General features: G+C 40.9%; 1 protein-coding gene and 1 long non-coding RNA gene across 10 annotated transcripts in view; one reads left to right on the top strand and one right to left on the bottom strand.

Moving 5' to 3' along the window:
* The window catches only part of NTNG1 (netrin G1), a 158,074-nt gene that overhangs the window by 124,529 nt on the left and 7,172 nt on the right, over window positions 1–26,373 (bottom strand). The window lies entirely within an intron of this gene.
* LOC148052159 (uncharacterized) lies at window positions 819–24,850 on the top strand. Its single transcript, XR_015699075.1, has 4 exons — window positions 819–899; window positions 20,621–20,695; window positions 22,555–22,951; window positions 24,623–24,850. It is a non-coding gene; the product is annotated as an uncharacterized LOC148052159 (long non-coding RNA).

Below are 26,373 nucleotides of genomic sequence, written 5' to 3'. Positions count from 1 at the left end.
ATTCTCACTTAGCGAATTACAGTAGAAAAGTTTCGTTAATCAGAACTAACTTGTTTCTGCCACACTGGTAATTACATACATAACTGCCTACATGCTATATAAAAATTCAGTGATCCCATACCTAGAAAAACACATGCATGTGGGCTAGGGAAAGAGTGGGCTGAGGACAGGTACAAATAGCATGATTTAGTTAGCTCATCTGAATGTTAAGCTTCAGTGCGTTATTCTAAGATACCTATTTATTTATGGCTTTGGATTCTTACCGTATAAAATATGTACTTTTTTATAAAATTAAAGTATCCTCTACTGAGAAAGCATCAAAAATCCCACTCCAGATATCCAAGGATGACAGTGGATTTGCTCTGCTTGATTTATTTCTTGAAGTTTTATCCACCTACATCTTTCTCAGGTGCTACCATTCTGCTTCTAGTTTCACATTTTAAAGGGAGTATTATCCTTCTAAAAAGAGGCATTCTTCAAATCCTATGTAATCTCAACACTAGACTGTCACTTCTAAAAACATAAGCCCAAAATTGCAGTACACAAATACATTTTTCATCATGTAACAACACAATACTGATGGAATGCTCCATTTCTGAATAACTGAAGTGTGGGTATCATAACATGCATTTATTTTTTTCAACTCAACTTTTTAGGTTCACTTCTTTTGAGAGCCATAGTGCAAGCTTCTCCTCACTATGGACCCAGCTTTCAGGAATTAGGTGATAATAAGGTACGGATGATTCTTCTGTTTGAGACTCTCCACAAATTTACTCAATTAAGGTCAGTGACGGTGATTGTCTGTTAACTAAGAGCTTAAGCGAGCATGTCAAGGCTAGTCTGTGGGTGTTACTAAAAGTTTGGAAGGCTGTGATGGCTTCTGGTCACTTCTGAGCAAGGTAAGTTTTGAATGACTTGAATAGGACTTGGGTGGTTTTTTTACTCTCCTAGAATTTTGTGGATATTGATTTATGGATAGTATTTTATGGTTAGCCAGTGGTTTTATTTCTAACCTTGTGGCTACCTGTAGAAATTGTTGTATGCTAACCTCTGCTCTGCGTGTTGGTGCTGGAAGTACTCTCAGCAAGTGGTGATGTGGGAGGCCAGAGGAGTAAGTTGGTAGGAGAGAAATTGCTTGTTTGATGTGCTGCTGCTGGAGCTGGTACCAATGTCGTGGGTCTGTTCTGGATGCCCTCAGTGGAAGTACTTTGACTCAGTTATGCAGTAATGTTGGTTCTCGAGCTCTCAAAGCTGAAGGATTGTGAGGTTGTATGTTGTGCCCCCTTAGCTCACCAGGGAAGGATGCAGCTCATCGTGAGACACCAAGTCAAAGAGCAAACCTGGTGTGCAAGGTAACAGCAGCATGCCTGAAGTGCTGGAGTATTCACAATCAGAATTTCTCTTTTTCTAATCTAAAATTTGATATGTACCATGGAGGAAAAAGAACTTCTAACGATATGTGTTTTAATAATTTGCTAATCAGACACTTAAAAATAAGTTCAAGTAATAAAGGACTCTATATTAATCAAAAGTTACCCTACTCCGTAAAGGAATAGTAAGAGACTGCACTTGACATCAGATGCTCTAAAAGCACCTGGCTGCCATATACCAACGGTTTTCCAAGATGTTACAAGCACGTGTCTCTTTCAGTAAGCAATGTCAAATATCAATTGCTAAAACCTTCTCAGAAAAGCTTCTTCCTAGATAAATTTGAGAATGTCCATATTGTATTTCACTTAAAACTAATTTCTAAGTAGCTCTGCTTAAGCTTTGAGGAGTTCAGTGCCTACTAAACCATTTTTGAAATCTTTTCTGTGGTAAACCAAAGCCCTTTCAAGTTAATAAAAGAACCACAGAAACAGCACAATGCATATGGAGCAGAAATTTTCATGGAGGGGGAAAAAATACAGTATTAGGATGCAAAAAGAATAGGATAGAAACACTGGAAATATTGAGATGCTACTCCATAAATCATTGTTGTACCCTCTCGTAAAATATACTTTTACTTACTTCACCTGCCATAGGACATAGCAGAAATAGAAAAGATGCAGAATCAGGTGATGGAAATGATTAGATGTCTGGGCTGACTTCTACAGGAGGAAAAACGAGAGCTCAGTATTGTTTAGGGAGAAAGACAACAGCATAGTGTGACTTGCACGAAAGTAGTAAATGAAATGCTCTATTTGCTCTTTTACATAATGAAATGAGACAAATCAGTGAAACAGAAAGGTAATATATTTAAAACATGTTACTGATGGAACTTAGTCCTATGATGTTTTACTGAAAGCCTGGGCATTGCAAAAAAGATGGCAAACGTGAAGTAGAAATGGAAGGGAGAACCATTTAGGTCAAGGCAGCTTCTGGATTTATGTTGGTTGTTGTAGAAGGCAGAATTTAGTACTGAAAGAGTATAAAACAGCTATTTAAAACTTGAAAAGAAAAAAAAAAAGTAACAACTCTGTTTCAAAAACTGTTTTCAAGTCTCAAAAGGTCAAATTCAGCCCCAGAACAGCAGGTACAAAGTATATATACAAGCTGAATTTGGTTCTAGAAGTATATGACTTTATCTTTCATCCCCAAGGTTTTACTGATTTTTTTTTTTTTTTTTAAAAAGCTTGGACTGATTTGTTATTCTCATCAGTCCCATATGCTTTAATGTGACTTGTATTTTACTTGTGCATTTTAGCCAAATGCATTAGTCATGTATCAGAGATGACCTTGCAAGGCATAACTTTGAAAGTAGGAGAATATTATAATATTATGAAAGGAAATCTAATTAAAATGATATAAAGTTAATAAAGATGGAGCATTAAGTAAAAAGCAAGAAAAGTATATGCTCAGGGAGAGCACTAACTCTAAACGGAAGTATGCAGTGAATATTGTCATTCTGACACAAACCTGAATTATTTTTACTCTAAGTATGCCCATTGCTATGGGCATTTGCAACTGAACACAGTTAGCATGTTCCACTTTCTCAAATACAGAGCAATCTATTTTGCACTGACTCCTCCTATTGCAATATTAAAAAAAAAATTGCCCATTAGGAAATATTTAATCAATAGCAATTGCAAAATACAAAACAACTGGAATAGGAAATAAAATAAGAAATGACTACTTTTCCTAACTAAGAAGGCATGGTGGACTCGATTATCTATTTACATCAGTGCTACAGGACTGCAAGACATGTAAACACTAAAATGCAGAAAAGGCACAGCCTGTTACAAAATGTAAGCTCTAGCCCATTCTCTTGGATGTGGGGTGGAAGACAACTTTCATGTGACAGTGATGCTATTGGAGATGCAGAGCACCTGTAGTTATTAACAACACTGAGCAGAGCCGTGGGGAGTGCCGTTAGTGTGGCTCTTCCATGAACCTGGGGGGGGGGGGCAATGGCATCACCGCGTTGTCCAAGGAGCACAACAGGCTCACTGTCTCCTCCTCACCAGCCGATATAACCAGGTTGGCCCTGCCCTCAGTACCAAAGATGTGCGCTGCCACATCTGAGCGCAGAAAGCACCATGGATGCTAGACCACCTGTTCCTCCCCTAGCCACAGGGTTGTATAGGTACAATACACAGCAGATATATGGAGGCTGTGCTTATGGTACTGGAAGCCCAAAGAGAAGAGCGAAGAGATGTTTATATCCTGTGTCAAATTCTGGCTCCTAACTTGCACTGAAAACTCAGAACATGCTATCATTACAGCCTTACGTACAATATTGCCTGAGGATGCCACCACAGCAATTTGCACATCCTCAGGAAAACTAGTGATTATTTCAACATGGCCAGAAGACAAACTCCTGACAAAATAGAAACAGAATGAAAAAAAATTAACATAAACACCACCAACACGTATGAATCTGATTAAATGCTGCCCTCACTGAGGAGAACTGAGCTTTACATGCAGAAGCTGTGCCATGCCTCGAATAAACACTCAAGCTATTTAACCCACATATGGTTAAACTGAAAATTGTGTTATCCCCTTTTTAGCCTAAATTATGGGCAGACTTTGGCATACAAAGCCTGACTTTGGAAATGTGCCGACTGCATGTCACTGCCTCTTTCCAGAGATGATGCGATTTCAATGAGCGCATGGTGGTGCAAGGGGGATGCCGATCGTAAAGAGCAATCCCCTCACCTGACAATAGCTCTGATGAAACCTCTTACACAGATTAAAGAGGGAAGGGCAATAACTCATCAGAAAAAGCAGAACTGTCTGCTTAATTACTTGAAAAATGCCTCAGTCACTACCTTTTATGACACCTGGTGGGTATAAATATGTCCACAGTTTTAATTAATTTTACCTCTTCTTTCATTGCACCTGTATAGCCTGGAGAAATGGAATTCTAATGAAATTACAGTCAAGCATTTCTACCAGAGTTTGAAACGTACTTTGGCAATAATCAGAAAATGAGGCATTTCCATGGGTTTAATTAGGGAGAGCAAGTGTACTTGGAAAAATACTTCCCTATAATTATTCCAAATCAAGCCACAGTGTAAACTCCCTTCTCTTAATTCATATAGCATTGTTTTTCGGTGTCCATTTTAATTTAAAAAGATAATGGAGCAGGCTTTTCCCTGGGGCAAAGTGGAGTTACGGTGAAAATCCCTCTCTTGGCATTTTCAAATCGGCGACAGCATAAGCTCATACCTTTGACCTTGCAGTCCTGCAACTCTCATTTAAAATTGATGAGCGAGACCCTTAAATTTTTTCTGCTGAAAACAATGCTTTTTATAATGACGTTTATAAACATACCACTAATTGTCCAGCATCTTAAAGTGCTAGCTCTGCAGAAAATGAAGGGAGCAGAGGTCTTTCTCACCTCCTTTTTTTGGGAGGGGGGAGGGAAACAGGTTTGCTTGTAATCTTTGGGGATGCTAGGTAGGAGTTGCTGTCTTGTCAAACTGCCAAACGACGCCAAGACAGGCATGTCTCAGAATGACTCGTATATGCTTTGGAAAGTAGGTATCTGAAACACTTGTATGTTTAATTGCCCTGAATAAAGCCATAGAAAATCTGCCATGCTGAGGCAAGAGAAATCACAATATGCTGCTTATCAGAAACACAGCAAAACAACGGATCCAAAAGATATGTCTATTCCTTTGAGTATGCCGCTCCTCCCAGCGCATGTCATCGCTGACATTTTTTATCATGACAAAAGACCATTCCCCAATGAGGTGGAAGACAAAGCAGAACTTGACCCTCAGTTTTAAACATGAGGTACTGGGGGAGGAAAAACAGTTGCTGTAGGGCAGTTGATCTGCAATAGGAGAGAGGCTGTAAGTGACAGAAATGGAAAACTGTGAGTCAAAAGCAGGGCTGCAAGCAAGAAGGAAAACCAGAATTGCAGGAAACGTTCTGCAACGAGTGACTTAAAGCGAGCAGGATCTGCTGTACCTCCTGCCTGTCAGGTGGATTAATTTGGAAAGTCACACTTAGGCTAAATATGTTTACGCTGTATTTAGTTGCACAGAGCAGAGATCTGAGCTAGCTAGAAATCTGTTGTTTAGATGTTCCTGCGATAGTTACAAACCCGATAGCTTGGGTAGCAGCAGCCTAGCTTTGGCAGCGCAGTGCTCATCATGGGCTAATTGACCTTGCTGAGAGTGCACTGGCTCCACCAGATGATTTATGGCTTCCACGCTACATCACCATCATACCTCTATGATACGGTCTTTCCTATCCATCTTCCCAGTTAAACTCTCATTCAGGCTCTCGCCATACCATGTCTTGATTACAGCAACAACCATTTCTCTGGCCTTGACAAATGCAATCTTGCCCTGTTGATAACCATCCAGAACGCTGCTGCAAAGATCATTTTTCTAGCCCATTGCTTCGGCCACCGTGCGCTCCCATTGCATTCCAGCACCAGCTCCCCCTTTTCTATCTCATCAACCATCAGCTGTTTGGCCTCATTTTCAAAACCCTTCACAGCCTATTCCTGTCCCACTTATCTCCAGTTTGATATCAGGAAGCCAACTATTCCCTCATACTGCTGTCTGGTGATAAAAGCCTTCACTCCTTACCTGTTTGATTATTATTTACTTATTACACAGGCACCCTCGTACTTTCTCCCATGCTGCTCTCCCCACGTGGGAGGAGGTCTCCATAAACATCAGTGAAATGAGATCATGAATCTCCTTAAGTTGATCTGCTTAAAAGCCTCTCTTTTGCAGTGATGACTAGTGGAAATGTGATACTAAACATTACTTGTGTGCTGTATTACGACTACTGTCTGTCACGCTAATGTTGACCCTTTACTCCTTTGTGCTCCACAACTTGTTCATACCTGTTGTCTCCTTAAAATGAGAGCTTGCGTTTGGGTAAGGGATCATCCAGATGTTTGAACAGCACCCAGCTAGCACAAGAAGGACTCATAAATACAAGTGCTCCTAAATAATATGGTTGCATAAATAATTTTTATAGCGGCACTGTAGAAACTACTGACTCAGGAATCAACCAGTTAAACCCCCATCTTCACTAAGTTTATGGAAATGATGTATGGTTAAGTGCCGATGCAGAGTGTAATATTACCCTCCGCCTGACTTCTCTGCAGACTCCTACAACTTTTTAGACGTTGTTACTGCCGGTTATTCTAGTGCTATTTTGATGTTCAGAGAACTCTGATTCCCTTGTGACAAAAAAAGGATGAGAGGCATGGAAAGATTTTTAGACAAAGAGAATCTGAAAAGGGTGGACTGCTTAGCTGAACAAGGAGACGTGTGAGAAATGATAAGAAGCATAAAGACACGCAGGAAGTATATTAAGTTGTTATAACGGCACCATCAATTTTTTCTTAACTTATTGGAACGCCTGAGTTGTAACAGTAATCTTTTATATTTAGCTGGCATGGCAAGAGCTATTCCTTGAAAGCTACCACAGTGACTGACTTTCAAGAATTCTGTACAAAAGCCAGAACTTTCATGCTCTGAGATATGGAGTGTAGCCTCTAAAGCTCTAGAAAATATACTTAATTCTTTTGAAGGTACCTAAAGTGAACAGTGAGACAGTAAAGAAAATGTGAATTATGGTTTCCCATAATTTTATTATATTAATTGTCCTCTGGGAGAATCCTTAATCGCAGTGTTCATTAGCAGCTCGCACACTAAAGCACTTAGAAGCAATGCGCTACCGTGGGAAGTTGCCAGCTCATCTGTGGAACTGGTGTGAGATGAGGTGCAGGCGTTCGCGCCTGTTCACTGCACATGCCTGAAACTACAGGGGTTGTCATGGGCACTTCAGATGAATGGAAAGATCATGGTATAAATCACATTGAGCCAGAGGTCTTCAAGTTTTAGAGAGTGCCCCTATCATGCATTTAATCCACTACACATCCATTTAATCTATTGCACTATCAAATGCAATGAAAGTAATCAGAGACTGTACATCTGCATTTCTTGGAAGCAGTCTTCCAACTTTGCTCTGTGCAGCTCATGGTAAGAAACTGTAGCATGATCAACTACCACTGTACATCTTCATTTCTGGCCCTTGTAATTTAGATTAGTTCATGCATCTATAGGATTTCTGTCAGCCACCCCAGTTACATGTGAGTCATTGCTCTGGAGAAGGGACTGAATCCGTGCACTCGCAGTTCTCCACATTTATCACAGCAAAACACCTACAAATGCTTTGGTCTGCTGCTTCTTGCCCTTCGGAGCACTGATTTACATGCTACGAACTGAAAAGGAACATCAGAAGGGAGTATTTTAAGCTTAAGATAATGCTATTCTTAGCTGGCAAGACTTGTGGTTTTGATCCTTCTCAGATACATAGCCAACAGTGAGCTATCTGGCTGCACGAATCCCCCTGCTTTTGTTCTCTCTGTTAAATCTGCGATTCGAATGCACGCTCCAGTACTCGGGAACATTATGTGGATTTGCAAAACTTTCTGAAAGACTTCCTGTCCATTACCCATTGGCTGCTTTACAAAAAGGCATAAAGATAGCATTTTCCTCTTGTAACAGATGTAATCTCCTTGCAGTGTTGTTCGTACTGTTTGAAGGAAAGCAATATTCCTTTTCTCTCAGACTTGCTGAAATAGTGGCATCTCTCAACATAAACTGAAAATATATTTGGAACTTAATTTGATTCAGCTTTCAGAATTTCACACATGAGGGATGAACACAGGAGGATCAGCTTTCTGTAATTAGTGAGGCGCGTTAGAAGGGCTGGATCCTGTAAGGTCATCTGTGCAACGAACGACTGTGTTTTCACAGTGCCAAGAAGCATCTAAGATCTGCTCTTGGCATGACCCACTAGATTGACAATTGAAATAAAACTGTCATTCTTGAAGCCTACATGAAACAGCTTCATATTTTTAATTTATGGATATACTGTATAAATTGTTACCCACAGTGTGGAGCAAATTCACGTGTTTTGGTTTCCAGTTTATGCTCATCACAAATGAAGAGGGAGAAAAGTAGTCCTAAGAAACGCTTCTTCCTGATTAAGACTTGGAACAACTCTAGGCATAATTCAGAGCATCCTAAAGGCTGCTCCAGCTCATGTTGGTTACACATGTCTCGGCATACTAGCTGCACTGACTGTCTGGAAGGGTTTTTCTCAGGTCCGCTTCACATCCTCCAGCTGCTGGCACGGTCTGTCTCCTGAGTGTGCCTCTGAAATAGAGGGAGGATCAAAGAGCAGATGGCACTGAGCTGGCTTTGCCAGTCCTCTGCCACTGGAGGAATTTTTCTGTGCCAGTAAAAATCCTCTGCTCCATCCTCAAGCCTGCTTTTCGGCTACTTTGTATGGCCAAGGCAGCACAGAGCATCCAAGCCAGGGTCTAGGCGCTTCCATAGTGATGGCAATGAACTTGCTCCAAACTCTCCCAGGTGTGGCTGAGGGTGCAGAGAAGCCCATGGCAGACAAAATAGGTGGTTTGTAATGAATGAGGCAGAGCTGTCCAGTAAATTTGTCAGGGATACTGTGGCAAACCCACAAGAGGCAGAGGGCTGATATCCACTGAAGAGTGAAGATAAAAATAAATGTTGAACATCTGCTCTCCTCACTTTGCACTAGACAAGGACATTTTTAAGGCTAAATATTGTTTAGAATAATCCATTGTGCAGAAGCCTTTGGATTATCCACCGCTTCTGTAACACGCTTCAGAATAGCTACCCTGAGTTCTATCAAAGGACTGTCCACAACCCTTTTCCTAAGAAAATCATTAGGAAACCCACTCTATATTTCAAAATCTGAACAAAGTACTTCAACAAACTTCACAGCAGAGTGGGAGCAAGCTGCTGGTGAGTGGTGACAAGGTGTTTCATAACCGAGGATCTGCAAACCCTTGCTGACAGCAAGATCAGCACAGCGGGACCAGTGTTCAAGGAAAGATATTTTAAGTCTGGCAGAAATTTTACGGCTCTTCTACAACCTGAATCATCATAGAATCAGTTAAGGCAATTTTTATTTCTGAAGGGCAGCATCTGGCCTACTTGGCACACTTAAAAAATTCCAATGTGTATTTTTCAAAGCAAAAAGCATAACAAAAGTATATAACTCAAACTGGCAGAACGCTATACTTTGGATGACATTTTGTAGTTAATAACAATTTAACATAGCATAAACTCCACTTCTGCTGTGCTTCAGCCTGATGCAACCTAGAGAAGCATCACACAGAGTTTAGAATGGAAATGCTAAGAGACACTTAAAAGCAGCACTGCTACCAGGCTCTGCTGCTCTTACAGGAGCAATAGCTTCTGCGATGTTATTAGTGAGTGGTTTTAGCATTTGATATTTCTTGTAAATGGATGAGAACCTGAAATCATAAGGGAATGTCAGGGGTAACATCTTGGTGATGGCACTGCAAAATTTATACTATAGTTTGTCTGTTCCCAAAATAAGAAAATAAAAAAGCTGTACAAACTTGAGAAGACTTGTGCCAAGTTCACTGCAATTAGTGTCCCCATTCATGTGAAAAGCCCTCCGCGGGGCTAAACCCAACCCTGCCTTGTGCAGGACTGGCTCCTGCTTCATTCATCCCTTACGTTCCCCCCCACCCTGTCTGTATTCAGTGTCACTTGTACTTTCTTCTCCTTTCACAAACTGCCCAAACATAATCCAGGCATGTCTCGGAGAGCTAAGCTGTGCCTGAGCAATGCGACTGAGCGCCAGCTGCCTTTGTTTGTCCTCAAGTGCCATGATATTCCTCTGCTCAGTACATTCTGGAAAAATCTGGGTAGCCCCCCACTGTGCCCCGGAATGGCCAGACCCTGGGATGTGTATGCACTCTGCAGGCTGGAGGAAGGCCAGATCAGCTGAATCCTCATTTGTGCCAATGTATTTAAGCTTCTTCCTAACAATATTTTGACCTGGGTAGAGAAGAGAAGCCATATGGCATCTTCCGCCTCTGACAACAACTGCTGTTAGTACAATCAGCACATTACCTAGGTGATTTGTTTAGATTCAGCTGTGTCACTAACTTGTGGCAAACTCAATTACAATTAAGTTGCGTATTAGGCAGGGTCCTAGTATAAGCTGGTTTCATGGTCATGTGCCGTTTGCATCGTATTTTCTGCCATAATGCTGCTTACAGATGAAGTGTCCTGACCAACTGCTGCTGAGGGCCACTGCCTTTCCCACCTTCTAATCTGAGCCCAATGTGAATTTGTCCAGGGTAGCACCCCCAAGAAATCAGGCAACTACAGCCATAGAGCTGTGCCATAATTACAACAAAAAACAGAAATAATGCACAATTATCAGCCTCGCAGCTCATCTTGCTGAAGTCGGCCTTCAGATCCCCACTTTTTACACTTGTGTTGCAATTACACTGTAAGCTATTTAAAACAGGGACAATGCCTTCCCTTATTTTTATACAAGATCCAGTGCAGTGAAGCACCAAGCTTAACTGAGGGCTTTGAGAGTCAGAATAAGCCACCATTTATTTTAGCCATTTGCTGTCCTAGGAGGTAAATGATGGGTCAGGGAATGGCTCTGGGTTTCAGCAGTGTTTGCTAAGGTGTTTACCATGTATATCTTCTCAAAAAGCACACATGAAATAATGATATCTGTTTATGCCTTCTAGAATTCCTAATTTCCCCAGACAGTTTCTTGTGTTTAATAACAGGATGAGAGAGCTCAATAGTGCCCCCCCCCGCCAAAACCCAAGCATCTCCCCCAACGCATTGCAGAAAGAACAGCGATACCCCTCCTTTTTACAGTATAGATTTCTGAATAAAATATTGATGCTAAGCATAATGTAAATTGGTTCATAAAGCTTAGAAAAGGATAAAATGGTGTTGAAATTTATCTAGGGCCATTCTATTTCTCAACTTTACTGCGTTAACGTGTTACTTAACAGAAGGCATGCAGTTCTTTAAAAGCTTACTGCTTAAGAATACTGAACGGCAAAAAAAAATTTGTAGATACAGCCAGATTCACGCATAATCATTGCAGCTGCTTTACAAGCTTTTGCTTTTGAACCATAACCTCAGAACAACAGGGAAAAAGATCATTATAATCTAATTACAAATAATGACCAATTATAGAATTATGGCTTTGATAAAAAATACTTTTAAAATTGCAGTGATAAACAAATCAGCACGCTTTTACTATGCAGTAAATAGCTACAGTTCATTATAAAAAGAACAAAAGAATGTCCTTTCTGTAGGTATTTAAGATAAGCGTGGGACAAAATACCGGGCAGCAGACAATGGAGACTTAATCCCAAATGAACACTATTAATACCATAAAAATTCAGCAATTCTGTGAGTTCTCTACATCTTCTGCCTGGAAATGGAGACGACCAAAATAAGATGCAAATCAGTGCCTTTATCTAATGAATAATGCAAATGAGTGCTCCTCTTATGGCACGGCAGTCTGCAGGAATCCTCTCTGTCTCACCTCACATTTCTTGTGGATTTAAGCACCATGTGTCAGAAGAAATTAGAGAATGGAATTGCCAAGAAATGACAAAGCCTTGGAGCCCCAAGTCAGTGCAGACAGCAAGGTACATTAAGATGCACAGTACAGAGGAGGAGAAAGCAGACATCTCATTAAAATTAAAATGTTGCTATTTTCCCTTCACCTAGTTAATGGAGTTGTACGACATTGTAATCTGCAATTATTTGTGTGGGTACTAGTTAGAAACATCCTCTAAAATGATACCAAGGTGGGATCTCAAACTTTATAAAATCTTTCAGTTTGTTTTTTTTTTTTTTTTAATGCTGGTGCTATTTTATCTCTCTGATATCAGTTAACTGCATCAGCATTTTTCTCGCAGCATCACAGAGCACGCTGCATCTTATCCATTAGTCACAAGCCTCACTGTAACTTTCCCTTAGCATCTAACATTACCCTCAAAAAATATTCTCGAGCAAACAAACCGGAAGGCATGCAAGCCCTGAAAATTAACTTTTTTTTTTTCTCTCCTCAATTGTTATTTTGCCTGAATTAATCTGTGATTCAGAATCCAGGACAGATTTCATCTGCTCTATTGAAACCTCTTAGCATGCGGACCAGCCATGCTGCAACAGCCGTTGTCAAGTCCCTCCTCTTTGTCATTGCATTGGGTCCCCAAATCAGGGATTTGTGAAACTTAACACTTTTCTGGCAGGTGCTCTCTTAAAATACAGAGCAGGTAGGCACAATCTAACAAGCCGTTTGCTCCTCAGACAACTTCTTAGTTATCAGATACAGAGCGGTGAAGGAGCAGCCCAACCGCGAAAGGGATCTCCCAAGGATTTGGGATGCTGGCAGGGGCTCCCTCATCATTGAGATGCGCAGGGGATACGCAGGGACTACAGGGCTTAGCACACAATGCAGCCAGGCTGTGGTTCAAGCAAGCACATTTTGGGGTGGAGGGAAATTGCTTCTCAGTTGAAAAGGTCACCCCAAAGTCCTGAACTGTAAAGCCGAGAATGCTATTGCTAAATTTTGGGGTGCCAATCATATGTGACACAACCCTAAGGCTGTGTTCCTGTTGTTCACTGAGCTATGTTGTGAACCAGCAGGCAACAAATCAGTGTTTTGATTCAGTAACCCATCAAACAGATAAATCTATGTACTAAGCAAAAGAAGAGATTAGAGATGTCTTACTATATGTCCTTTCAGGAAATGTGGAAAGAAAACCCAACCCCTTTTTCTCACAAGCTGACAAAGACATCACTGCTATTTATAGTTGCGCTTCAGTTCATCAGTTGGAGGCACACTGCAGAAGATGCTAAAGCGCTAGCGACATTGCTACTAAATTAAAAGCTTACAGTTTCTTTTTAATAGTTAAAAGCAAAGTCATTTCTCTGTTGGGCAGCTTGTTGCAAACTTCGTAACAGTGCAAGAAAAAAAAGTATATTATTTTGGATGGATTTTCTCTCAGCTCAATCCTAGTGAATCAAGGGGCAACTGCCTGGGATGCGGGTCTACAAGGAATTTGGTGTGAACTCCATAAAAATGCAACTTGCAATCAATGTAGCATTTTCAATCTCTTAAATTAGAGGGATGTGGATAGGTTCTCTGCTCCTGTTCCTGTTAGCGGTTACCATGCCAGGAATATACAGAGAGTTTAGGTTTCTGATAGCAAGGGCAGCGATAACTATAGAGAAAAAACTACTGTTAAAGCAAACTAAGCAGTTGATTTGAAGCAGGGAGACAATTAAAGCACAGCATTTCTGAAAGAGTAATAAAAATGTCACGGCAAGTGACGGATTGTTACAAGTCCTTGGCTTCTTCCTAGCACTGCAATAGAATATGGTGTTAAATCAGTTCCAAGAGATTATTAGTGGTATATGTTATTTTCACAAACTCAAGGAATTGAGTATCATTCCATAAATCAACTGCAGGTTAAAATTAGATTTTTTTTTTTTTTTACTAGTTTAGTCCTATGACCTTCACATATACAATTAACAAAAAGAAAATTATGAAAAAATAGTTGGAACCTGACTCAAACTGAGAAAAGCTAAAAACATTTCACTAAAAAACCAAACCAAATGAGAAAATAGGACTACGGCTGCAGATATGCTAACTGCTGTGAGGTTCGCTGATTGCAGAATGAGACATTGAGCCACAGATACTGTAAAAATGGACTCTCATTTCTCATTAGCTTAAGGCTCTGTAAATTACTTGTAAAGCATGGCCCATATTTTGTATTAAGTGTTTACTTTCTGTATTGCTTTTCTGCACAAAGCATTAAGAAACCTAGGTCAGAAAACTATAAATGATAAAACCAACAATAACTGAACCCAGCTACCTGGCATGTGGGGATCTATGAAGCACAAGGCTTAAGTAGACGTATGTGTTGTCAGATACAGCAGTATTGTAAACTCAATTTTAAGTTTCTCTGCTTCATGAGTTTATGGGCCAAATAACATCTTCTAACAAAGTTTGTGTGACAATACTGTTGGAATGTCACAAGCATTTCTTACATGGAGAAAAGCTGATTTCTCCTGCAAATAAATTATCCAAGAACCCTCCAAGATCCGCACAGAAATATGAGGGATCTCTGTTGTCTTCTGAGATGCAACATTACTACATGCTTCTCTCCATGTGCATGGGTTTCTTCAGGGCTGCAACACCTCCTGGGACACTCTGGGCATGGGCAGGATCACGGGGCAAGGTCTGCCACCAACACCAGCATTACCTTGTAGACTGCCTTTACTAGCTCAAGCAAGGAGGTTTATCGCCCTGTTCTTCAGCAGCACTGCCAACGTTCACACTTATTTCCTAGCAAAACCCTGTGGATCTGATCCCTGGTTATGAGGCATATTTTTGAATTCCAAAGGTGTTTCCAATTTATGACTTATTTCATCATTGTAAAAGTAAACATGTTCTGTTCTTCCTGCAAGGCTTTATACAGCTCATAATTATAAACAAACCAATTACTAATCCAGAGTGAAGGCAGTGACAGCAAAGGCTTGCTCAGCATCGCCCTTATATCTACTTTATGAGGCCTTGGACATTGGCTATGATGACAGCCAAAAAAACCCAACTGTGACTGGCTTATGTGACAGGAGTTTAGAGAAGCTCATGTAAGGTGGTGCCATTAAAAAAAAAAAGTGTTAAAACAGGTCATCACAGGTGCCATTCATCTCTAATTAACTTGTGAAAAGCATTATTTTTTCTTGGTCCTTACAGCTCCTGTAAATCTTTTGGAGTATCAGAAGTAACTGGCCTGGCAGGAGGAGGATGCTGACAGTTGCATTAGCATAGGTGCAATGACCTTGAGGATGGGAACCAAAAAAAAACCCTTGAGGAAATTCAGTGGGGCCCTGCTGCTGTCTGATTTTTTTTTCTGGTCTTATGCACAATTTTATCATTCCAAACCCATCACTTATCAGTACGAGGCCCTCTACAAGATAGAATCACCAGAATGACATTTACTCCAACTTCTTAGTCAGATTATTATTGATCGCCAGAGTTGAACGCTGCCTGTAAAAAGGCTGTGCCTGCTTTCTCTGCACTCCTGCAATGTTATTTACTCTCTGGGACACTGCGCCTAGGAAAAGCAGCATGATGAGGGGGTCCTCATAAACCAATCCTCATTTCAGCACACGCTTCTCCCATCCTACTGCTGAACTCCTTAACCTTAAGACTTGAAAAGGATTTCAGAAACACTTCACCGGTACCCATCTAAGGCCCGCTACTGAGGTCTGTGTGGGTCTGTACCGTTTTAAAAGAGCCTGTTGCCCAAAAAAGGGTAGCAGAAGCGTAAGTTAGAACAAACCCATCAGCTCTGGTGGCTTCTCAAGTCACAGAGCCCTTAAGGTGTGAAGAGACAGGAGTCCAGCCAGGAGGAAGGCAGGCTCTTGTGTTCTTATGAGCAACTCCCATTTCTCTCTTCAGTCTTCCTTTTCTCCACCATTTTCAAGAGCCTCCATTTCAGGGAGGCTGGAGAGAGGGGCTGGCTCCGGGGAGGGGTGCAGGGATGGCACAAGTGGCAGATGTACAGGAGCCACCTTCTCCACAGTGGTTGCACCATCCTACTCAATGTACCTACACCACTTTACACCAGCTGAAGACTCGTAGAAGCAACTTGTAGAAGGAGGGGAAACAAAACAAACAAAACCCCTGCGAATTTCAGCTGTCAACCATTTGTCCATTTTTTAATGTTTAAAAATGGCATACTCTCTATTACAGCTTAAAATTTCACAAAATGTTGTGCTGAAAACCCCATCTCTTCTGATTAACAAAAAAAAAAAAAAAGGGAACTGTTGAACTCTTGTTTGGAGACTTGCTTTTAACCCTATAAAACCTGAAGTTCGTGAACAATGACGCTTAGCTAATGTTGAGTGCTGCAACCGATGATGGTGCAATTACAGAGAACCATGGGAAGATTATTCAATAATAGTCTTCTGTTCTTTTTAATTATTTACAAATAAGCCATGAGATGCATAAAACTAAAATAATATATTTTAATATGCAAACCCCAATATGTATTCTATATCCGTATTCCAGCTGGCACTTTCCAGCTAGCAGGTCTAAAATACGCTTTTGGTGCATTCTTGCATGCCCCAAAATTGCCAAAACTGTACTCAAGAAAGAAATGTATCCCGTTAATCAAACCCTGTCCTGTCACTGGAGACAATCAGCCTTGCACTGAAGCTCACAGAGGTGAAGTAATCCAAGACCAATCACCAGTATAATGAGTAAAGAAGATTTTATAACTGGAGAAGGTTGGAAATAAATGAACTTTAGTGAAATTGCTTCTGACAAGAAAAAGATGAAAAGATAAAGGCATACTGTTAATTTTGCTTTTACTTAAGATGGTTTTAAAGTTTTCAGTTGAGAGTTTCAAACCGGTACGGTACAGAGGATAATAAGCACTGCTAAGGAAGCAGTATTTGGGCACGATCCATCGCTGTCAGTAGAAGTCCTTCTGTTGACTTATACAGGGCACATTAATTTCAATGGAAGATCATATCTGAAGTCCTGTTTATGGAAAGTCAAACACTGACTCTTAGGCATGAAATATACCTTATGATTCACCTCTACCTGCTTTTTAGTTATTGAAGGATATCTTTTTTTTTTAAAAAAATCAAAGCCAGTGCTTTAGACAACAGAAAGCTTGTATGTTCTTCACCTTTTATTTTCAAAAGCTTCTCCCACTTCTATTTCAGGAAAAAGGGGACTGTAGATGTGAACTGCTGGCAAAAATTTACCCCAAAATTTTAGTGAGGAAAGCTACAATGCTTGAACCCCTTAAACCCATTACTTAAAGTTTCTGGAAGTCCAGGCAAACTCTTGCAAAGCAAGACACTTTGCTAGGATATTTCTGCAGGCTATCCCTACAGTATTCATACTGCTTGGCAGATCTGTATGGTCAAGGAGCCAAGAGGCATGTCAGAGTCTGGAAGGCTGCGATAAAAATAGATGGGGAAAACAGCACATGTAGAGAGAGTTGGTTTAGCAGTCAGAAAATTACATTCTGTAGTTTTTTCTATAGGTATCCACAGTGTTGTTTTTAAAAGATGAGGGCTTTTGTGTAGTTGTTCTCTACTCCTATTTTTTTTTACACCCCCCCCGCGCCCCCCCCCCCCAATCATTTGTAAATGTCACCCACAAGCAGCTCTCTTTCTAGTTTTCACTGAAGGAAAGCATGTTATGAGCAGGTGTAGATGGTAAAAATCAAATTGATGAGTTAAAATGATGGCTCCTGACAGTCTTGCAGATAAAAATCTAAAATGCACCAGGATACTGCAAAAACACAGTATGTACGTGTAAGAAAATGCTCCTCTCATCATAATGGTGTCCTCTTTTAAAGGTTTTACAACTACTTGGCTATAAAAATTCTCCCTGGGCTGAAGCCTGACATAAAATCTCTCTGGTATAGTACGATTTCTTGCTTGTAATAAATACAATTAAAATTCATTTGTGCCCTTTTCTTTTCTCTCCTTTTTTATTCCTAAATTCCATATAAACAATCTGCCTAAAGAACTAGAAGATAAGAAATAAAACCATTTTACAGAAAATACGATACAGCAAACATCAAAGCTACATGAAATCACTTATGCACGTTGCCACGCCAGCTCACCGCCAAGGATTTTCATGTCCCTAGCTATATTTGTACTTGTAGATCAAGATGGTGTCACTGCAAGTGACCTGTGAAAACATAAATTTCCATACCTAAAATGTGTATCAACAGCCATTGTTTCTACAAGTAAATCGGGTACAGAACTACTTCTTACTTTTCAGCTAGTGAGATTAGCATCCCAGTGTACACAGGGACGTACATCTAGTCAGTCAATGAACTTAATAGTATCTGGGGTTATTTTTGACTTTTCATATCCAGCTAGTACTTACAGGCCTTGAAAAAAGTCAAGAAATAATTGGTTTAACAGATCTCTTACCTGGTTTTAGCTACTTTTAAATAGGTATGTTGGTTTTTTATGTATTGGAAATTGCAGCTTTGGCAAAACAGTATCAGTATTGTTTAAAAAAAAAAAGTAGCAGTGGTCCTCATACTACAATTCAGTAGCTCCCACAAATTCAGCCCTTTCTAAACGTTGTGGATAAAAGCAAAGGTTTTCATCCTTGCGTAAGGAGATGGGTAATTTCCATACTTTGCCAACAAGGACTGCTAATGCTTGTCTGGATTTCCCCCCCTCTGCTCCACAGCATAGAGCAGAAGGGATGAGAGCCCCCGATTATCGTCTCGGTCTGTACATTTACTTTTCTTGAATGCTCTGGCAGAATACTGTGGGCTTAAATGTTTGCATTGGGCGACTTGGGCTGTATATGGGACTGGCTGCTTTATAAGTAACATAAATGTCTAAATGTTAAAATCGTGATTTGGGAGTCAACTTATTGACTTCTGCCTTCTCAAAGGACTCCAGGGGAGTCCACTAACCAGAATGGTTGTCCTGATGTACACAGGGTTTGCAGAACTCTTGGCCGAGTTCACTTGGCTTTGTTTCAACTAAGATGCTTACAAATGCAAATTTTAATATATCTAAGTGCCTCAGGAACCCGCATTTGGTTTCTAGTGATTCTTAGCTGTTACAAAGTACAAGCCCTGCAAGAAACATGAAACTCTGGGGTTTAGAGACATACAGGTACTAAATGAAGAAGGAAAAATGTTTGTCCAGATAATTTGGACAAACCTGAGCAGCATAAAACTAGCTCTGCTCAGTTCTGCCAAGTAAATCTAAAATTTGCACTGTGAGACTTGTCCATCACAGCGGGAGAAAATATAATATCACACTCCTTGTACACTGTCCTCAAAATGAGACGGCAGCCTGGAAAGCCTAATGCTGCACAGCTCACTTGGGACCGTGTGGCATTGTACCCGTGACCGAAACGTGCGAAAGCAAACCGGCTGCTCCCCGTGAGGGGTGCGAACCTGCACCACCGCGCCTCCAGGCTGACTGCCTGACACCAGCAGGTTAGAAAGCAAAGGTCGCTCTGCTGAAAGGTGGATTTACCCTCCCTGGGAAAAAAAAAAAAATCGCAGTTCAGGGTTTCTAGCAGAGAAGGAGTGGGGTCACCCGCTGCCACAGGCCCTCAGCCCAGGAGGGTGGGGTGTAATGTGCTGTCCTACCCCAGATGAGGAGCACTGGTTGGGATGCTGTTTTACTGCATTGTCCCTCTGTACCCCAGCAAATCCTCTTAGGAGAGCCCCCCTGCAGTAAGCGACAGGCTCGAGATCACCTCTGCTTTACCAGAAGAGATACAAATGACAATACATTGCTAGTAAAGATTTTATTTACAAAGTAGTATTGTTTTATTGCAGAAGGCGGCACTAAAGGTGCTGTTGAGGGGACATTTCTGGTCCAGCTGCGCTGACAGCAAGCCATTCAGATTCCCCTGTGGATGTCAGAGTATCCATTTTGCAGTGGAAGTCATTTATTTCTTTATAAAATTGCTCTTGCTGTTTCCACACCCAGACAAGACCAAACGCCCAAATTCCTGCAGAGTACTCGGGCAGCTCCCCCCAGACACCTGCCTCGGTCAGTGCGGGAAGGCGCTTCGGGGGGCCTGGGGTGCTGAGGGCAGCAGGGGGGCCGTGAGCTCAGGTATTTGTGAGAACCTCATCCGCAGAGCCACAATCACCCCCAGCGATCCCTTGCTTTCTAAGTTAAAGTATTATTACAATAAATTGATCATTGTGTTAGCTACAAATGTCTAATATTTCCAGCTAACTTCAGGGGAAAAAACAAAATAGGAGAGCAAGTACCAGATGGAATAAAGGCAGTGATAAAAACAGCACTTAAGCAGTTTCTATGAAGTGTATTTATAAAATATACATCTTGTTAAAAGGATGCACTTTTACACAAAGTAGTGATATGTGCCTTAAAACTCTGCAACTGAAAATAAGTAGAAGCCCTTGACTTTGTTTAGGAACCCTGTTTTACCCCCAAATATTTTTAACAACGTAAGTACTTTGTGGGCGTGCTTTTGCTTTGTTTAAGTTTTGACAACATTCCAGTACCCAAAGCGTAACTGAGGAGGAAGAAAAAGCAACTGGATAGAGTTTTGTTAATGATTTACTGGGGGATCTTGATGTGTGATAATGAATAAAATGCAAATCTGTTTTACTGGCAATCCTCAGTTTCGATTTATGAGAAATTATTAATTTGTAGATTGCTTCCAGTTGGAAGAAAACAGAGATTTTACCAAACCATTTTTTTTTATTCCTGCTGTCATTAAGTATATAATTTTTTTTTTCCTCTTTTATGAAACCAAGAACTCCTTTCCCAAGAGGTCCGAGGAACAAGGCGCCTTTGAAGTGTCTGCGGGCAGGCTGCTACCAAAGGCACAGGTAGGCTGTCGCCTCCGCGCTGACCAGCGGGAGGGAGCCGGGGGCGGGATGGAAGGAGCAAAGGGCATGGTGTGTGCTTCTCGCTTTCCTCTTGTCCTGCTAGCTGCTCTGGTCTGAGGCTGGAACGTAAGGACCAAAGTGGTGCTTTGATGGCAACAGCCATGTCCGTGGGGTGGTGGAGGTGTCCTGCCCTATGCAGGGGAGAGGAGATGGGATGGAGGGGCTGTAGCTCACCATATAGGTCTTGCGGTACTAAAAATGAAATGAAATATCCAGTAACTTAAGAGGAAACACCAAAATAAAAGCTCCACTCCCTGAAGGATGAGGTTCTTTCCAACAACGACAAAGCAACACTTGTATTAATTAAATGTGCTCAAAAGAGTTCAGAATAGATGAATTCAGGAATTGTAAATAAAGTCTGCAATAACTTTGAGTTGTACGTACTTTTAAGGTATACAACTATGAAAATCCACGTTAAACAAGACAATAGCCTCATCTTTAACTCCCTGTTCCCATTCTACCCCATGCTACCTAATAAGATTGCACAGATGGAACTAAAATGAAGGACTGTATGTCCTTATTCAGCCCATAAAAGAAAAAAGCTTTTTTCTTATCAGCATCTCTTAATGGGATTGTTCAACGCTGTTTTAAAATGTCTTACCCAAGAATGCATGTATGCATGCCAAAAAGCCTCAAAAAAGTACATTTATTTCACATTCTGATTTATGCGTTACTCAGAAGAATATCTGCTCATTTAATTATTTCAGTAAACATAATAATGGTATCACTAACTATACTACAGAGCATTTTCCCTTTTTTAAGGAATATGAGCCTACTTGTAATTAAAGGAATGCTATATTAATGATGCTGAAAGTCTCAGAGGGAAAAATTTAATGTCCACCTCATAATATTATGCCAGAATTACATGCACAGAAGACTTTTTAATAATCTTTGTTTCTTAATTTAGTTTTGATTGGCTATGAAATACAGAGTAGCACTCAAGGGCTCAAATTTCTACTGTCATCAGCATTTTTGCTTTATAAATTGTACAAATGCACAGGACCTCCATCTGTAGGCTTCTTTTCAAGCTTCTGTTTAACCTATGAAGAAAATTAGCTGCAGGCAACAACAATTGCTGATAATTTAATCATTTTTTAGCCATTGGGATGTGGAATGGTGTTATCATAGCTAGGTCTAAACAAAAGCAGAAAATTGTATTTTTATGTTGCCATTTCAGCCGCCAACAGAAGTTGGTAATGTAAATTCGTCTCCACTTTGCAAATTACAGCAATAGCCACTAGGAGTCTCCTGGTTAAGTTCGTGATGAATTTATACAGTAATCCTGGCGAAGGTTTGAATGCAAACCCCATGCTAAAGGCTGGATTTCAGCAGAGGGGCCAGCCCATGCGAGGGGCAGGTATAACTCTGGGGCGAAGGGACCCCAGGGCTGTGAGTGGCACTGTGGGGGGCTCGTGATGCTCGTACTGGGGCCACAGCCAGAAAACATTCTAGAAATAAAGAAGTCAGAAGCCAGCTATGCACTGTTCTTGTAGGGCAAAAGATGGTGATGTTCATGAAAAGTCAGATTTGTTTCTTTTTATAACTGGAGAGAGTTTTGTGAAATTGTAACACGCGCTTACAAAGAGGGAAGTAGAAGATTTCACCAATGGTTAGTTACTCCTGGGGATTTAAAGCAGATTTGTTTTGTAAACTGAAATGCTGCAGGCCACAAGAACTAGCGCTCCCAGGTACTTAAAAATTTGCTTACAGTATATCTGCAAAGTGAATCCTGCAGTTCTGAAAAAGTGAAGCAGCTTTTTTCTCTTTTCTCTTCTTCTTCCCCTTCCCTTTCCTCCCAGGCCAACTAAGCCTAAGCATGTGGTGCCAGACATACTCTTACCAATGCCAGATGCTCAAAGTTCATGAATTACAGACCCACAGGAATGGTCACGCTGGCTCAAATGCTGTGATCACCCAGTCCAACTCTGCGACTGACAAAGGACGGCCAAATTTCCTCGAAGGAATGCCACAGAAAGCAGATGTGCATCATCTGCCAGCATGCGTGCCTCACTCTAAGCAGCTAGAGGTTGCTTTAAAACCTACAGGGAAGCCAGAGGTGACCAGTCAACCCCTGCTCCGTAGGGCGCTGGTTATCCCGCAGGTGAGAGGAGTACTGCCTGTTTGGGAAGGATGCCGTCACATCGTCCTTACAGACAAAAGCAACTCCACGGCCAGAAACCGTGAGCGTTCACTGCTGTAAGCCATTCATTTGTTTATATGTTTCTTTCATGCATCTCTCCTCTCGAGCAAAATCCTTTCCCAAGCCCTAAAAATCCTGAGTGACTTTAAAAATGATGAGATTTTAAACAAATAATAATTTGGAGGGCTATTTATTTGGCTTCTGCTTTTTGAGCTTCTCAGTTTCATTTTCAAACTTTTGTCTGCAACCAGGACTAAGAGAATAAAGATGATGTTTTAAATGAAAGCTGAGAATCTCACATAATCATAGGACTCCAGGGGTTTGAGGTTTCAGAATAATCTCACGAGTTGTCAATACTGAATGTTGCCAGAAACTATAATGTTATTCTCAGACTAGATTGCATAAAAGCAATCGTGGGATAGTTTTCCTGCTGCATGCTCCCCATAATACCTACGGACGCTGTCCTGGAGGGACGACCGAAAGGCACTTACAAGTGGTGAGCTGCCACGTGCTAGGTTTAGCTACCAACTAGAGGAGTGTTGCATTTTGCAGCAAATCTGCATGTGCAAAGCCTCGTTATTCGGTCCGTCAACTAAACAAGCTCACTGAGTAAAAATTCATAATGGACTCTTAAGAACATTTAATTCCATGGGGAATATGCAGAAATAAGTAGGAGGCAAATTTTACCATTAACTGCCCATCTCCTCTGTATTGTATGCTTGCGTGCATTGCAATGCATGACTGCGTTGTGTGTTATTGCAGACTATTATCATCTCCCTCCCACAGACTGCCTTAGATTTTACCATAATCTCCCAGCAGGACTTGGGTGAACTTCTCAGTCTGGTTGTGTTTCAGGGATATAATCTGTATCTATACTACACTGATAGCTGACACAGACTCAACAGCTAGTACTTTAGTCCATATAGTCTGTGGTGAAGAGAAAATTACTAAGCCTGATCGGAGAACTGATAAGGAAACAAAACAGGAGGCTACTTCAACCTCCTCCTCTTCCTTTGGCTCTTTGGTACCCTTGCTTATTGTTAGGATATCTGAAAGGACCCTGATCTCCTCCAAGGAATTACCAGAAGGCAGTTGAGGTTAACCTGATTTCAATAACAAAACACTGGTGCCTAGGTTTAGCACGCAAATATCCAGTACTCACAACAATAAAATGAAGCATTTGTATAAGTCAATTCAGCACTCCACCATGCTGAAAAGAAACCTTTGGATCTCTGTCATTTCAAATTTGGGATTTTTTTTAGTGAAAGAACATGCCTAACAGGAATGTACTCTTTTCCACTGCCCACCATCTTTAAGTATGACAGTGCTATCTTCTTAACTCATTTTCTAAAACTAAAAATGAAGACAAAAATAAAAGATCTCCTCATAGGGAAATGCCAAAGGCTCAGCCCAACAAATACCTAAAACCTCATTTTGAAGGAAATGTGTAATTTTCTAGATGTAGTTATAGAACAGATAGACATGAAGCCTTTTTAGAGATGAGAGTGCCCTGCTGCTGTGCAGTACCTCAGGAACGTCAAATATTTCTGTTATTTTCCTAATGTTTCAGGTAAGTCAAGCAATTACCAATGCATATGTGACTATAGTGTATATGTACAATATACATCTATACTGAAAGCAAATACAAGAGTTTATCAGGTAGGAGTCAGTCACTCTACACTCACATCACTAAATACACTCCCTCGTTGTGTGTGCTCTCTCCCCAGTTCTTCTTTCTCTGCTCCTCGTGTCAGGATTCTGGTGACCTTCTGCATCTCAAGGGCTTATGCAGCAAGGGAGCTACACCCGTCACCTCAGATGACTCCTGAGCAAACTTTCATCCCCCATCACAGCATCAAGGACCTTGCTAGGTCAAACGTTTTCAGGAGTTCTGGCACCATTTTTAATACTTAGATTTAACCAAAATGTCGTCTTTTTTTTTTTTTTTTTTTAAATCACTATTCCAACTAGAGAGTGGATTGATAACCAAGGCATTCAGAAACTTAAAAAATTACTTAAGACAGGAACTGCTGCAATGTTTATCTGCACTAAAAGGAAGAAACTAGTTTTGCAGGGCAGTTTCTTTTGCATTAAAAGGACAACTTTTCTTATTAACTGCATGACGAGTTACTAAATGTCTCTGAGGGCTAAATCACAGCTATTACTATTCTGAGGGAGAAAATACATTTCGAGATAAAGAAAAAAGAAAAAGACCATATTATGCGGGACATGTTGCTTTTTTTTTTGTTTTGTTTTTAAACAGTGCCTGCTTGAAGCTGCTCAGAGGTTTACAGTGTCAAAGCCATGTCAGTAGAGATGGATTAGTGGGCAGAGAGCAAGTGGTGCAGTCAAAGGCTCACAGTGAATGTAATTTATTCACGTAGCTCCGCAATTTATCACGTGGCTATTACCATAATGTACGTGGGAAGCAGCTGCATGCATGCACATAATTCCCTAAATGTATGTGTGGTTGGACCCGAACTCCTTACAGAACAGTAGCGGTTGAAAATGATACCATAAGGCATTTAAAAGCAAATTTCCTTCCTGTGGGGATGCTGTCACACAGCAATGATGATGCGTACACAGGCAAATAAATATCTTGTAGACTTTTCTCAGTTATGATAACCTCACCTACCAGAACTCATTGGGTTTTCAAATCTAAATTACGTAGGTAATGTGATGTACATTTCCAGTGCTTTATTAATGTAAGTACATATGTTTTGCATCTCAAACTCACATTTTCTAGTCAAGGGACACTGTATTTTCCACTCAATATTTAACAGAAATATGCAGTGGCAAAGAAAATGAATTCTCCGTGTTTGTGAGGAGAAACAAGTTATCTACAAGGTGAAGATTTCCTTTAACTCGAATGACCTCTTACAGCATGATCTATCTGTCAAACACTTACGAGAAGGACAGCTGTAAAAGGCATAGTGTCTGCCTGCTTTCTCATACCTGTACATTTACCAAGCCCCACATTTCCAAAACTAGTCTCTAATTTTAGGAGCATCTAAATTAAGGAACTTGACTTTGGTTTCTTTTAGTCGGCTTGAATGCCTACAGTTTCGGTTAAAGAAGAAAGCTGTCAGTAGTTGGTAGAGCTGGCCCCCACCTGAAGGTGTTTCTTGCTGCACTGTCCATATGCGCAGGTATGGACCTGCAGGTACGCACCTGCTGCGTGCGGCAGCAAAGCTCCAGCAACGCTGCCTGCGGCTGGGTGGACTTGCCAGAAAAACTCCACCAGCCCAGCTACCACCACCACTTTTTAAGCTTCTGCAGTCTGAGTTCCTAACAATGGTCTCATGTTTGGAAATGATGCTGAATTATACGTTATGATGCTTTCAGGTGACTGTATTGGAACCAATTCACTCAAGTCTTTCGTGATCCAGGCAAATGCACCCCAGTTAAGGGTTAGTGCACTAGGATTTTCATGCTGCTTTCTTTTAAGTCATTAAAAGTTGACCTAGAGAGACACCGA

This window comes from Nipponia nippon, unplaced genomic scaffold (genome assembly GCF_047370975.1).
Source record: "Nipponia nippon isolate SJK-2023a ecotype South Korea unplaced genomic scaffold, ASM4737097v1 scaffold_5, whole genome shotgun sequence".
NCBI lineage: Eukaryota > Metazoa > Chordata > Aves > Pelecaniformes > Threskiornithidae > Nipponia > Nipponia nippon.
The sequence above is the reverse complement of the archived record's forward strand: the minus strand, read 5'-3'. Positions and strand labels throughout refer to the sequence as shown.